This window comes from Chroicocephalus ridibundus, chromosome 2 (genome assembly GCF_963924245.1).
Source record: "Chroicocephalus ridibundus chromosome 2, bChrRid1.1, whole genome shotgun sequence".
Taxonomy (NCBI): Eukaryota; Metazoa; Chordata; class Aves; order Charadriiformes; family Laridae; genus Chroicocephalus; species Chroicocephalus ridibundus.
Window position 1 is genome coordinate 108,072,593 of NC_086285.1, and position 14,096 is coordinate 108,086,688.

Below are 14,096 nucleotides of genomic sequence, written 5' to 3' on the forward strand. Positions count from 1 at the left end.
CTTAATTTCTTTACACGTGAATATACTCTCTCTTTCTTCCTGATAGTAGGAAGGCTTTATCATAGTTACCAAATAGATTTGTAACTCCATCTTCATCGTGCCACTAAGCACCTATAGTTTAAGCCTCAAAGAACCATGTCACCCAGAAAAGCAAACATGTTCCACGGCGCTTAAGTACCTTACACAATCTTGTTGGATATATTGAAATCATAACATTAGCAGTAAGCATTCTAAAAGGAGGTTTGAAAAACACTTTTTGTCTTTTTTAAACCAAACTTTTTTTTTCCTGAAATAAAAATTAAAACTTCAAGTGACTTAGTACCTCATACTGATGAAGAAAGCATACCTTTTCCCATTACTACTACATAAAACAACTTCGTTTCTAAAGAGACAAAGTAATAAAACACTGAAAGTCTTTCAAATACTGGCAGTCAAAAGTTAGTACAACTCAGAAGTAACTTAATCTGCAAAGTTAAAAAAAAATCATTTTAATCCAATTTTCTAAAAAACTAATGGAAAGTGACTCAATAGGCTGGATTTACTTCGTATATTCTGAAATGAGAAAAAAATCACTTCTGAGGAATACAAGACAGAATTTAAGTTGACTTTCAACAATTAATCCGAACAAAAAAAAAAAAATCCAAGTATTCCTTTTGTTTGAAAAGTTTATTCCCCCATTATTTGTAGTTAAAAAAGTGCTTATCATAAAACTACCAGCTTTGATAATATTTGATAAGCACACAAGCTCCCCATTGACTGGATCTTCATTTGTAAGTATTCCAGCTGTTATTGTAAGCTCCTCTAAATACAATCAAATTTGGAGGGGCTGGCAGGGAGGGAGGAGCACATGGGTAGAAGTTTCACTCACTCTTCTAAACCTCTAAGCACTGAAAGATTATTTTAGCAGAGCTACTCACATGTTCAACTTGATGAACCAATACCTACGTAAAATAATACTACAATATTTAAAGCTTCACTACTGATTCTGAAATCAGTTTCACAATCTTCAGAATCAGAAAATGCATTTCATACGAGACAGCTACAGAAGGGTCAGGTTTCTTAGGAGCACAGCATGCAAAAACAACATTGAAGAAGGCTCATAATTCTGTTCTCTTTTCTACTACTATGACTCCAAATTATTTTTACTGCAATCCTTATTTTAATATATTCTATTTCCAGTATCTCCAGCATTTTATTTCCTCCCTTGGACTCTACATGATTCATAAGCTAGCCTGTCAACTGCTAAACAAAGTTGAGGCAGTTTTAAGGCTTTCTGAGGGGATAAATCCTTAAGAATCAGACGTTTGAAAATCACCCTTCTAAACTGTCATGATTCTTTTAAGTGAGTATTTTTCACTTAAAGAAAGTTGGTACCTGTATCAAAGCACACACAGGAAGATTAGGTTAGGATCACTGTCAACCTCAAATTCAACCAATTTTATACATGGAATGTCAAACAGTTATCAGCTACCGAAGATCAGTCTTTCTTGGCTAGTAAAACAGATCCAATCAATGAAACAGAAAGTAGGGTTTATTTTACAGACAAGCCAGCACAACACAACAAGCAAGAAAAAATAAAAAAAAAATAAAAGAGGACTTCCTTCTTTCTGTTTAAAGATTAAGGGATCTTCAGCCCAAAGGAAAGCTTCTTCCACAGAATACCTCTTGTAATCAAGTAGCCACCCCTGGAACACACTCCAGCAGCAGAACCTGGACCAGGCAAGCAGAATTGGCACCCAGTGTGCGGCCACTGGCCCCCCATGTGCTTGGCCTGGCTGCTCCTCCAAGGTCGTAGGACCCACTGCAGAGAGTAACCCAAGCTCTGCATTTGGGAAAGTGAGAATGTAAAACACACCTTATTTAAAGTACTTCCCTTCCCCTTTTTCACTAGCAGGAGGCCCAATAAGAACAAACAGTAAACTAATTATCTTCTTTATGGTTTAGAGCCTACCCGTATATGGTAAACAGGAGACATGGCTGTGCTCAAAGTACTGTCAAATACACAGGGAAAACACACCTGTACAGAGGCTATTATCTCTGTCTAATCTCACAGAGTTACTTTATCATTTTGTTTCCCTTAAAATAGGAGGTGAAACATTAAATAGGTTTTCTGAATTGACAGTTCTTTTAAGTGCAAGCAGTGCTTTTAAGAAGGCACGTATGTTAACACTGCAGAAGTAGCGCACTGGCCAGAATGGGAACAGAATTTTGACTGCACCAGCAAAGCTGCTTAGCTATCTTTTTAATGAAGTCCTGATCGGTCAGGATAAAATCTTTTTACAGGACTATACCAGTTCTGACAAAGCTTACTCTAGATGCAAATTTTCTAATTTTGGGTCAAAACTAGAGAGACTCTTAATTATTCATGATTAAGATCAGGAACTTCTTTTTTTCCTCCTACTCCTACACTTTAATCACCTGCAGACAGAAATGTTTCACTACCCCAACCCGTGAATCTGATGGAGAATACTTTATTTAAAGTTTTTAGACAGACACTTTTTTGTCCTGATGCACGCTGGAAGACTTTCAGGTTTGGGGTTTGCTATAGATTTAAAAAAAACAACCACCACCAAAAAAAATGTTCCACTGAAGCAGAAAATAATTTTCCACACAGCCCTAAATAATATGATTTTGCTAATATTCAGTCCCTGCCCAGCAAAGATTAATTAACTGTGAGCAGTCATTTGAAACAATGGGACTGCTCATTGTACATTATGTTTAGCTTGCACATGAAAAACAGGGGCCTTACACTGAGAACTTCACATCGGTGTATAAATTCTCGCACACAAGATCAAAGATGAAGTTTTCACTGTCTATATGAAGTAATATGCTCTACGAGATTTACACAAACTCAAAGCCCTTAAGATAGTATCTCCAGAGCAAGGTCAAATTTCTGCAGAGCCAGGAGTATAAAAGCCCAGCTGCAAAAGCTAGCTAAGCTTGAAAGTTCAAGCATGAAAAAAATAGAGAGTCATGTATATGCACACAGACTGGTTTTTCTCCTGTTCTCTCTGACATACATTTAAACTTACACATGCTATAAATAAAATAAAACAATGCGTTAGCCAAATTTAAAAAAAAAAAAATGAGAACAGACACATACTTTTCAATGCTGACACACAGAATTTCTGTTCCTGTTTTCCATGTCAAACAACATTTTAAACATTGGAGATTCTAAAAAGCACTTCTTTTTGTAATATACAGGACATCTGAGTCAGTACTGATGTAACAACTTCCCTTCACCGTCTTCTTTCAGTCATCACTGGATTAGACTGCAAATAAGACTAGTGCATTGGTCAGCACAGTCTCTTTTATCCTTTCAGTAAGGAACTGTGAAATATTTACATCGAAGTATTCTCCCAAGTAACCAGATTTTTTGCACAAAATCATGCCAAAGGCCCATGGCTAATCTTTTATTACTTCTCAACATTGCTTACTACTAACCAACAGCAGTCTCCCTTTCAAAAGCCAGTAAGAGGAAAAAAGTCAGTGAGAGAGCATTGGATTAGCATTGGTCTTGCCTCTGTTTTGCACTGAAGAGAGAATAGGGAGGGGAAGGAGGAAAAAAAAAAAAAGCCACCAGGCACCTACCTTACACAGACCCAGACTTAAGATCTTACACATAATGTAGCGACTCGTACCTCTGAATGCACAAACCAACTATTCTGGAGTCAGTCTCCTCGGGCTGACCAAAATTCCAGCCTGGAAAGCTTCCCCAGTGCAGGTTTCACCCAAACCAGTATGCCTGCACAAACAGCTTCTGTTCAGTGAATCCGGCGAGAATTCCTTACTCGCCCAGTTCCCACCAGCTCCTGAACGAAGAGTGTCAGCCTGAAAAGCTGCCTACCCTGTTTTTGGAGTGCAGCTTCCACAAATCTCATCCTAGAAGGCACACACGTTCTGTAATCCAAAACCTTTGCCCTGATGCCATTTGTCTTCATTTCTCTATTTCAATTATTAAACCTCCTAATCTGATACCCGATTACCAACTAAAAGGGATTCCAAGGGTATTAAAACCATTACTGATGCCAAAAACACAGCTTGTAACTGCCCAGTCTTGTAGTACTTACTGAGGAAAAGTCAGGAGAGACAGGATTCCCTAAATCAGGAGGAACAAGAAAAGAAAGCAAGCTTGACCACTGTATCAGAGACGTCTTGGGATCAAATAAACATGCTTCGGAAACATTTGGAGTAGCCTACTAATTTGTTCTCAACCTATTTGAGGAATGCAGACTGCTTTACAGAAGGAAAAACAATCACCTACTCAAGACTCCTACAAACTGCTGTTTTAGCACATTTACCAGAGAGCGTCAAGATTAATTAAGAATAAAACTACTCAAGAAAAACGGAGATCGCACGCTGTAAAACCAAGCCTGACTGGAACTTCATTTCCAACGATTTTGTCTTCAGGAGTAGCACTCTATGTATTATTTTAAGGAATATAGAATATCCTTGTGGAACAACACCAAAGGTATTTAGCCTACAGTCTCAAATCCTAAAATTATTAATTAATCTGCTAGCTGCATTTTCACCATATTAACTAGAGACCATCAAAACCTTACACAAGTCCCCTTACAGATCAGTATCATATACCACGCAAGTTAAATAATACAAACATAGTTGCTGATTATACATTGCAATAGGAAGCAAAATACCACATATCCATATGATTTATCTAACAATACGCATAGGATCATTTTCATTGTTTAAATTTTTTAACTAGAGACCACTTAACAAATGCTGAAAAAAACCACTACCATTCATACCTTCACCGACAGAGAAAATGGCTCTCATCCAAAACTGTTTCACAGCAGTTTACAGCAAAATTATTTGGTGTTTATAACAAAAAACCCACATACTTTACAAACCTGAGATTTTTTTAAAACTGCGAACCTACCGCACTTGGCAGATTACAAAAGAAAAGAATGTTTCACAGAAGACCGGAAGCCTTTCGTGCTCTATGCACTCTATATACACACAATAGGAAGCAATGTTTGGAGAGCAGCGCCTGGACAGAAATGCCTATATACGGCACCCTTAGACTGGGGTTACCTGCAAGCAAGGAGATTTTTTTTCATATTCCTTCAATGGAGTTTTAAAGTCAGAGGCGAACAAGTCAGCCAATGTATTTCCCTACATGTTAAACAAATAAAGACTTATATTTAACTTGCATAGTTTTCTTGGTGAGGTAGGAACTAAGGAACAATTTTTAAGGTAACATGTGGCTTACATCCTTGTCATAAGTGAAGCCAACTGAGTTCCTCAGAGTCCTAAGTATTATGTGAATGGTTTAAGGACACAGAAAAGGCCTGATAATTTCCAGAGTATTTTATCTTAATATTTTCTAGACTAAAATTTCCTGACAGACAATTGTTTAATTAATTTTTTTTTAAATAAAAGATGGGTCCTTAAATCCAAGTTACAGACTTTAATGAACAGCAGTCATATCTGCAAAGCCATACACCTCAAAACTTGCTGAAATTATCTGGAGTTGCTGATGCTTATTGTTTGCATGTCTGTACGTGACAAAAGCAGGAGTCAGAAGACCATGAAAACTGGTTAAAACAAAAGTTTGGAGCAAATTCTACTTAAACGAGCTTAAGAAATCAGAGAGATAAATTTCTAATGCTTTGATCTGAAGTTTTAATTCTTACAATAAGCAGACTAAGTCCGATTCTGCATCATGTTGCCTTCTCAAATTCAGTCTGTGTAGATTTTAGCAAAGTTTGTGTAGCCTTCTTTATATTTTTGATGTATCAGACAACACTTTACATACATTCAGCTTTACATTTACATTCAGGGCAATAATTCAAGGCCAGCTTGTTTTGGTTTTAACCACCAGGAGAGGCTGAAGTAGGTGACATGTTTTTGTTTCAATAGCTTAAGATCATTCAGAAACAGTGGGGAAAAAAAAAAAAAACCTACTGCAATAAAAACCCCAAAAATATGACTTTTTAAATGTTTGTTTCAAAACTAGTGTAACTATTTTTAACACAGAAATTTATCCAACTTATGCAGTACTAAGCTGTAATTCAGAAATAAAAAATTTCTAGAGGAAAAAGCAAAAATGACAATAAAAGAAGGAATCTACTATGTGTCATGAATCTTTATCCTCTGCTGTATCAGAAGCATATTTGAGTAGAATGAAGATGCTTTTTAAAGACGGACAATAAATATCCCATTACAAGCACAATCTTCTTGTTTTCTAACAGTACATACTGCTGTATGTAACTTGCCATCAGAAACTGTCAAGGAAAATTTTCAGGACTTTTTTTTTTTTTTTTTAAAAGGATACTTCCTTGTCTACTACTACAAATTTATCTGGAGGCACTGGGACAGAGGCTGCAAGAACTTGGGAGCTTTTCATCAAGTACGTTTATTGTCTTCTGAATATGTATTCCCAGAAAATAAGCGTACACTAAAATGGAATGAAATTAAATTTTGGCACAAACATAAGGATGTGGAACATTACCAAATACTGTTTTTTCTCTTTAAAAGGAAAAAAAAAAAGCTAAAAGAGAGGAAACTCAAAGTTCTGTATTTCTTTTCAGTTTAATACTTTACACTACAAAATATACAGTTAAGTTGCATAGGAAACCTCTATTCCGCTTTTCAATCACAATCCTGTTCAACTTATATTCAATACATTTTAGCATTTGCATTCCTAAATTAGATTACACCTATTTTTATACTACCTGTATATTATTCTCCTCCTTGGAGCATCACAACCACTTGAGCTACCCTCTCTAATTTGTTGCTAACACACATTAAAGCACTATCAACAAAACTCTGAGACACACACCAGAAGAGAACGGCCTCCTTTCTATCTACTTTACGTTATCAGTCACCTGCCTAAACACCTTATACTACCCAAACACTACCAAAGTAGTGCTGTGTAGGCCCAGGAGGGCAGTAAAGCAACAGCAAATAAGGCACTCAAGGGATTATCCTGGACTGTGGCCTCAGTTTTGCCAGCAATGGCATAACAAATATGTAGTAAACTCAGGGCAACGCTACTAGATGAAGTCTTTCAAATATTTATGTTCAAGTTACTGTATGACTATGGAAGATTTCATAAGAAAGAGTAGAAAGAATTAACTTGCTTCCTAAGAAAAACTCTTAAGAGTTCACTCTCTCACTCCAGCACTTCACTGCACTAAGGAGAGTCAGGAGGTGTAATCTACTTGCAGAACAATGTGGACCAAGTTATTACTTCTTCAAACTGTCCGTCTCTAAGAGTTATCCACTGTGTTTCACTGACCTTCACAACTTAGGGTCAAAAAAACCAAACAGCACAGTATAAGTTTATGTACATCATTTTTAGATTTCAGTATGTCAAGTTCTCAGGAAGTTTAGGATTATCCATCGCGTCTCCTGAATCCATCCACTTTGACGCCGCACATATGCGGTGCAATGAAGAGACACTCACAAAAGCTCTGGAAGCCCCACAGTGCTTCTTCCTTACTACTCCATAGCCTTGCAGCTTCCCAGGGAGTTAGCAAATGCAGGTATCTCTATATAACACTACACTGAGACCTGTCATGCTTTTAAGCATTAAAGCTTAATTTCATTGAATTTTCACTTTAAAAAATATCTACTTAAGTCTCAAAACTCAGGATATAGGGAATATGTGCTTGACTAAATATAGAACAGGTGTAAAAGCCCAGGTCCAAACACACTCTAATGACACAAAACCAAGAAATATGTAATAGGAAGTGAAGACTCTATTCAAGTACTGCTTAACGTTTCATGAAAATAAGCATTTTCACAAGTTACACAGAAAACTGTGAGTTATGATTATTGTCTTACTGCAGAAGACTCCAAAAAGCTACACATTCTCCAGTGGTTTAAAGTCTTCCAGCCAAGCTAAGTAATTTATTTCATAACTATACTGAAGCTTCCATATTTTCCACAATCGAAGGATGTGTTTATTAACATGAAAAAACAAAACAAACAAAAAAAAAAACAGCGCTATTTTTTCCACCCAGAGCAGAAATGCAGACGCATTATTCCTCAAGCTCTTGTGCAGACAGCAGCTCTCTAAGACAGCAGGCCTGCAGCAGGCATTTTTTAACTACAGGTGTATTAAGAGGCTGGACACAGTGTGAACATTCCTGGCAGGTAGGAAAGAGGGCTTGGGACCTGATGGTGAAAGGGCATAAGAATTTAGTGACTGGAAGAGAAGGTTTCCCTGACTGAAGCGCATTCTGCAACCAACTCTCTTTAATGGAGTAACCAACTCCGCAGGAAAAAAAATGCATTCCAAAATAACATGATTTTGAAAACATGGGGAGAAAAGACTAAAGAAGAGAGACACAGCCAAACCACCTCACATCACAGAAGCACCATCCTCTACACCTCTTAAAAACCTCCCTGTTTTGGAAAGGAGCAAGCATGGGCCAGGACCAGTTGTTTTCTGAGAGAAGTGGCACCATCAGGGAAAGAGAACGTAAGAAGCAGCCTGAAGAACAATGAAAGCCAGTAAAGTTCGGGGTTCTGGTGTTGTGGGTTTTTTTTGTTAAAGTCAAGTTTTTTAAGTGCCGCCTGTCACAGAAAGCAGCCTTTCTCCGCTCGCCCCTTCGGGAACCCTCGGCGCACCCTCACCTCACAACACCCCGGACCTCCTCCGCCGCACAAACCCCCGCCACCTCCGGACACCCGCCCAGCTGGAGACGGGGACCCCCCCCCCAGCCGCCTTCAGTTCGGGCTGCGGGGGAGGGAATCAGTCTAATTCAGCCGCCCCCGATAATGGCACCGGTAGGAGCGGGGTGCGTTTGGGCAGCGGCCCAGGGGAGCGGGGCGGTGGGGGGAGGCCGGGGGGCCCCACCGCCGCCGCTGGTGGGGGGCCAGAGGCCGTCCCCGGCCCCCTCCTGTCACGGCGGCGGCTGGGCAGCGCCTCGGCGGCCCGGGCCCGGCACTGCTTCCCGCCTGCCCGCCCGCCTTACAGGCCGCGCCGCAGCCCCGGTGCCTCCGCAGGGCCTGGCGCCGCCGCAGGCTCGGGAAGCCGAGCAAACAAAGGGGGAGAGAAGGCCGGGGCCGTGGATGGGGAAGAGGGCGGCGGGTAAGCCACGAACCGCGCCGTCCCCATCCCCCGGCTCTCCCTCCGCCCTACCAGCCCTCCGCGGCCACCGGGGGAAGGGGAGGGGGTAGACGGGCCGCGGCGCGCCCGTTGCCCCGGGGACGCTCACCCGGCGGAGGCCGCGGTGTCCCGCTCCCGGCGCGGGCCTCTCCCCAGGCACCTCGGCGGCGCGGCCCGGCCTGCGCCGGCATCCGGGCTCGGCGGCGAGCAGCCTCCCGGGGCGGCGGAGCGGGACTCACCGAGGAGGAGGAGGAGGAGCTGGCGCTGCTGTTGCTCTTGCGGGGCCCGGCCCGGCTTCAGCTCCGACTCCCTCCCTCTCCGTGCCGCCGCCTCCCTGTTCCTGGCGCCGCCGCCGCCGCTTCCTCCGCCTCCTCTGCCCCCACCCCTCCGTCCTCGGAGGGGCGCACGGGGGTGGCGAGCCCGCGATGGCCGCCGGCACGGCTGCGGCGCCCGCGCACAGGCCGGCAGGGGCAGCAGGGCCTGGGACGCCCCCGCTCCCTCCCTCCGCCTTCCTGGTTGCCCCAGCGGCCGCCACCAGCCCTCCGTGGCCCGGCTGCCCCGGGTTCCCGGGACCCCCCCTTCCCTTCCCCGGGTCTGGGCGCTTTCACCGGGCTCGTCCCCGCTTGGCGGCCGGGAGCCGCACCGGGAGGGAGGCGGTCGGGCTTTGTTAGCCCCCGGCCCCTTCTTCCCTCTTCCCCTCCGCAGCCCCGCTCCGGTGTTGCACCGCTCCCCTCGGCTACAGAAGTTAATCAATAAAGTTCACAGGGAGCTACCTCTGCCCCCCACCCCGTTTTGTTTCGGCGAGGGGCATGGCACCGCCGGACAGGCCGCCCTGAGCCGCCCCCCGCCCCGAGCAGGGGGTGGCGGGACGGGCCTGCTGTTGTCGCCCCGCCGGGAGACCACGGCGATGGGCGCTGCCCTGCGGGTCGGGAGGGAGGTGGTCTCCCTTCGCCTCCCCTCCGCTTCGTCTTCCCATACACGTCCCTCGGTGTGAACCCTATGGGGGAGAAAAAAACCTTATTTTTGTGTTTAACTTCACTTCGCAGATCGCTACGAGAAAAGTGCCGCTAAACTTCAGGCGCATCAGCTGTGCCACACAACAGCTTTAGCCAAGCAGGCTGTTTGCTTGCCTGCCGGTGGCTTTTTCTTTTTTTTTCTCCTAAATAGGATGCTAAATCAAGAGCAACAAAGCAATTCTTAATTTAGGATGTGTGAGACTGACGGAAGCGACTAGCAGGGGGCGAAGAATTAAAATCTGTGGACAATATGGGTCTTAAAAGTTGTCGCAAGTCGTATTTGCTCAGTGGTGTGGAGCTTGTAAAATACTATCTTCGATTCCTGCTTGTGGTATATAACTGATGCAAATCAAGAACCTCATTTGCAAAGATATGCGTAATTTGCTTACCTACATAATGGCATGAGAGTCAGTGTATTTGTATGACTCGTTACGCAACTACTTAACTGATTTTAACGTTTAAAAGAAATTGATAAAACTCACAAGGTTGTGAGAATATTCATTTACATTCTGCCTGAATTCTTCTACTGAGATCAAAGGCGTTTGTGGGTTAAGGTCAGTGAATTGTTTAATTGCCAAATTTATTTGAGGTCAGAATGTGACCTGATTGCATTTACATTTTTCTATCTTGGGCATTTATTGAGAGTTGCAGGCTTTTCTTGAGTCTTATACAAGAGTTGCGGGCTTCTTTACGTGTCTGATCAACCTCTGTTGCTGGCAGGCCAGGATCATTTCAGGAGACGATGACTCTAATAAAAGTTGCAAAAGTAAATTATTTTTTTTTCAAATATAAAGTTTGGCTTTTTCAGATATAAGATATCTAGAATGATTTATGTTTTTTGTGAAGTGTTTTATATTAAAACTGTTTGTTTTACAATTATGATTATATGTTATCAGTGGTATAACAAACAAAGCTAACAAAGCCAAGTGGATCATTTCGGAAACGTTATGGAGTGTAGCTCTTGCTTGTAAAACCAATACTGTTATGAAAAATACAAGTGACTTTCTGGGTTGTCAGTGGTGTTCAAAGAAAGAAAGGAAAGTGTGATAAATAACAAAAGACTGTCTTTTTTTCCATCATAGTAGGCTCCTCTTTTCCTAGATAAACCGTTGGGAGTTTAGCAACCTAATCCAAAAGGGAACCAAGAGAACCATGTAAGAAAAGAAGGCCCTTGCTGGGAAACTTTATGTTTAATTCTCATACAGTTCTGTCAGTTTCTCAAACACAGGGGTTTTTTTGTGTGTTCTTACTTTCTTTCCAGACCTCCTTTTCCTTTGGTTACAAGCATTTCAACAAGTAATTATTTTCAAGATCCAGCTGGTATTCTTGATTGACGCATATACCTAGTATTAACTTAGGCAGTGTCTTCAGCAGCAGCTGTGGGACAATTGCAGCTGTATGTGAAGAAGCCAAATGGGTCAAATGAGCTTTTACCATAGGCAACTTTGCAGTAGATTATCCTGCATGCGAGAGAAAACAAAAATTGGTTTTAGGAATCTTATTCTACAGCCTCCTACACTATTAAAAGAACATTATTCTGGATGATGAAGTTTTCCAGCCCATGTGTCGACCAAAGGTTTTCATGTGTCTGAAACTGCCCCCTTGTCACTCTGTTATGACTCGAAAGGCTTAGCTTTTTGCAGAAGTGGCACTGATCAACAACTCTACAGAGCTGAAGGAAAATAATCCAAAAATCTTCATAGCTTTTTCCCACACAGTTTGTTTTCCATACCTTAACTTTCTTTTCACTAGGGATGATGCTAACTAATTATGCCTTAAATTAGTAGTGACCTTCCTCATCTTGTCTCTGTGTCTCCTTCCCTCCTCCTGCCCATACACTCCTTTCTTTTTCTTTATAGCGGCTCTGGTGCTCATTGGAGCTCTCCAAGCCACCTCAGGTAGCTAAAACTCTTAAAAGTTCATTTGCCTAACAAAAATCATGACATAAGGTAGAATAACTGCCTTATTTTTCACTCCCATTATTTAGAAATTGTCATCTGTTGCTGCAAGAGTTCACAAGAACAGCATTTTCAGATTGTTAGCACTAAGCAGTTTATGAGAAGTCAGGGTCTTTCAAGGCAGGCACACAAACTGAATAAGCAAAACCAAACTATACTTTCCAGCTGGATTAGTAGCTGGTGTAGTTCAGTCTGTTATCAGGTGAGTATCGCAGCCTACACAAATAGAAGAGGTAGTTTGCGCATTTGGAGTGGTGGTAGAGAGAAAGGGGGAGGAGGATCAGGGATTGTGGTCTTTTCTGTTGGCTTCCAGTGTGCTGTTAACTTGTCTCAGCCTTAACATACAGCTTCATGTTCTGGATAGATTTTTTTTCCATCCAAATGTGTCAGCAAACAGCCGTGTCCCAGTAAGAGCAACAGTTTATCACCAAGGGTGAACTCACCTAAGTGTGCCACTGGTGTCACAACTTTGATGGCAGACGAGGAGGATGTTAGCAGGATTGCTCAGATAAATTTGTTGTTGGCTTAAAAATGTGTCAAACTAAGTTGGGCAGATCATATTCAGACATCTTGTTTTAATGCTCTCTGCGTATGTCACCTATTAGGCTTGCCTCACAGCTGCTAGCTTTTGTTCAAAATGATGAGGACTAGAAATTTGTTTTTGTAGTACAAGATTCAGAGCTTTCATATCTGATGTCCTTATATGCGTGAGCTTCTAAGATCAGGATTTCCAGATCCAGACCTAATTTGACTAAGGTCTGCCTGTTGATGAGTTCTGTATTTTGATACGCTTATGTCTTTTTTTCTCCTTTTTTATACTCAAAAGTATGATTACAAATATTTTCATAACTTTTGAGTCTGATCTGTGTTTATATAAATATGTAGTTCAGAGAGATAGGTCAGAAACCTAAATAATGAATGTTCATTAACAACAAAGCCAATGCTGCTATACCCATCATATCAACTTTTTATCTTATTGCTGCCTACCTGCCTCGTAGGTTATTTATCAAACATATCCATAGAATATATGTCCCTTTTCCAGGTTAAGTGAAGGTAGCCTGTCCACCTAGTCATGGCCAATAATAGGTTGTTATCAGTATGTGATGGATCGTGATATTTACAGGTAATCATTACAAGATCCTATGTCCCTGTTTTCTGCTTAGTTTATGAACAGTCACACTCAAGTTATTACAGTATCAGTTACAACGGTAATACCCACGCACAATTCTAAGTACCAGGTGCATAATTACTGCCTTTAGATGTTCTGGCCCCTCCAACAGTCCTTGTCCTAGCTGCCGTAGGATAGACATCCAGGATCTTCACCAAGGCCATAACAGCTTGGGGTTCTCTTTGGGTTACCGGGACAGATGTTGTCAGCAATCGTGTTACCGCCTGTAGATGATCCGGGCCCTCCAACAGTCCTCATCTCTGACTCTGTAGGATGTACATCCAGGATCTTCTCCATAAACGCCCATCAGCTGGAGGATCTTTTCTGGTAATCAGGATAGGTGTTGGCAGCAATTATGGCTCTTGATGCGGGACCACCGCCTTACATCACTGAGTCATTAATGTCACACTCCATGTGAGGGAAGTCATAAGTCAGGCAGCACACCCTCGGGAGCAAGCCCAACTGTGCCCATCTTTCCACCCTGAGAAAGAGTGAAGGCAGAGGCCCAAGGCAAAGATACACCAATCAGATTGTCAAATTTTTTGTTTCACCTTTGGAAATACCATCAATAGGTTGGTGAGGCCTATTGATAGGGAGGAAGTAACCATAATTCCCGTTGGGGCAGAGGTCAACTTGGTTACCACAAAGGGTGTCCAGCAGGACCAGATAGAAGTGTGACCTTTGCAGCTAAGCCCAGTTAGTAACTATGATCCTGCCCTCTTAAAGAGGGCGTAGCTAGTCCTGCTGATCTTGTAACAACTGCTCTTCTCCTGGCTTTTTGGCCTGAATTGCAGTGGGAGGTTAATGCCTTTGCCTTCTTACTGCTCTTTGCAGGCATGTTAACTGTATGTGGTGGTATTTTAAGGACACACATG

At 42.3% G+C, this 14,096-nt stretch overlaps 1 protein-coding gene across 2 annotated transcripts in view; it reads right to left on the bottom strand.

Moving 5' to 3' along the window:
* SOCS6 (suppressor of cytokine signaling 6) overlaps window positions 1-9,603 on the bottom strand; it is a 30,261-nt gene extending 20,658 nt beyond the window's left edge. The window contains exon 1 of one of the 2 annotated variants that reach the window (XM_063326438.1): window positions 9,319-9,603. The gene's annotated coding sequence lies outside the window, so the exon portion shown is untranslated. Of the gene's footprint in view, window positions 1-9,188 lie in introns of both variants that reach the window. The other variant, XM_063326437.1, reaches the window with a different exon arrangement.
* Between the last annotated feature and the right edge of the window lie 4,493 nt (window positions 9,604-14,096).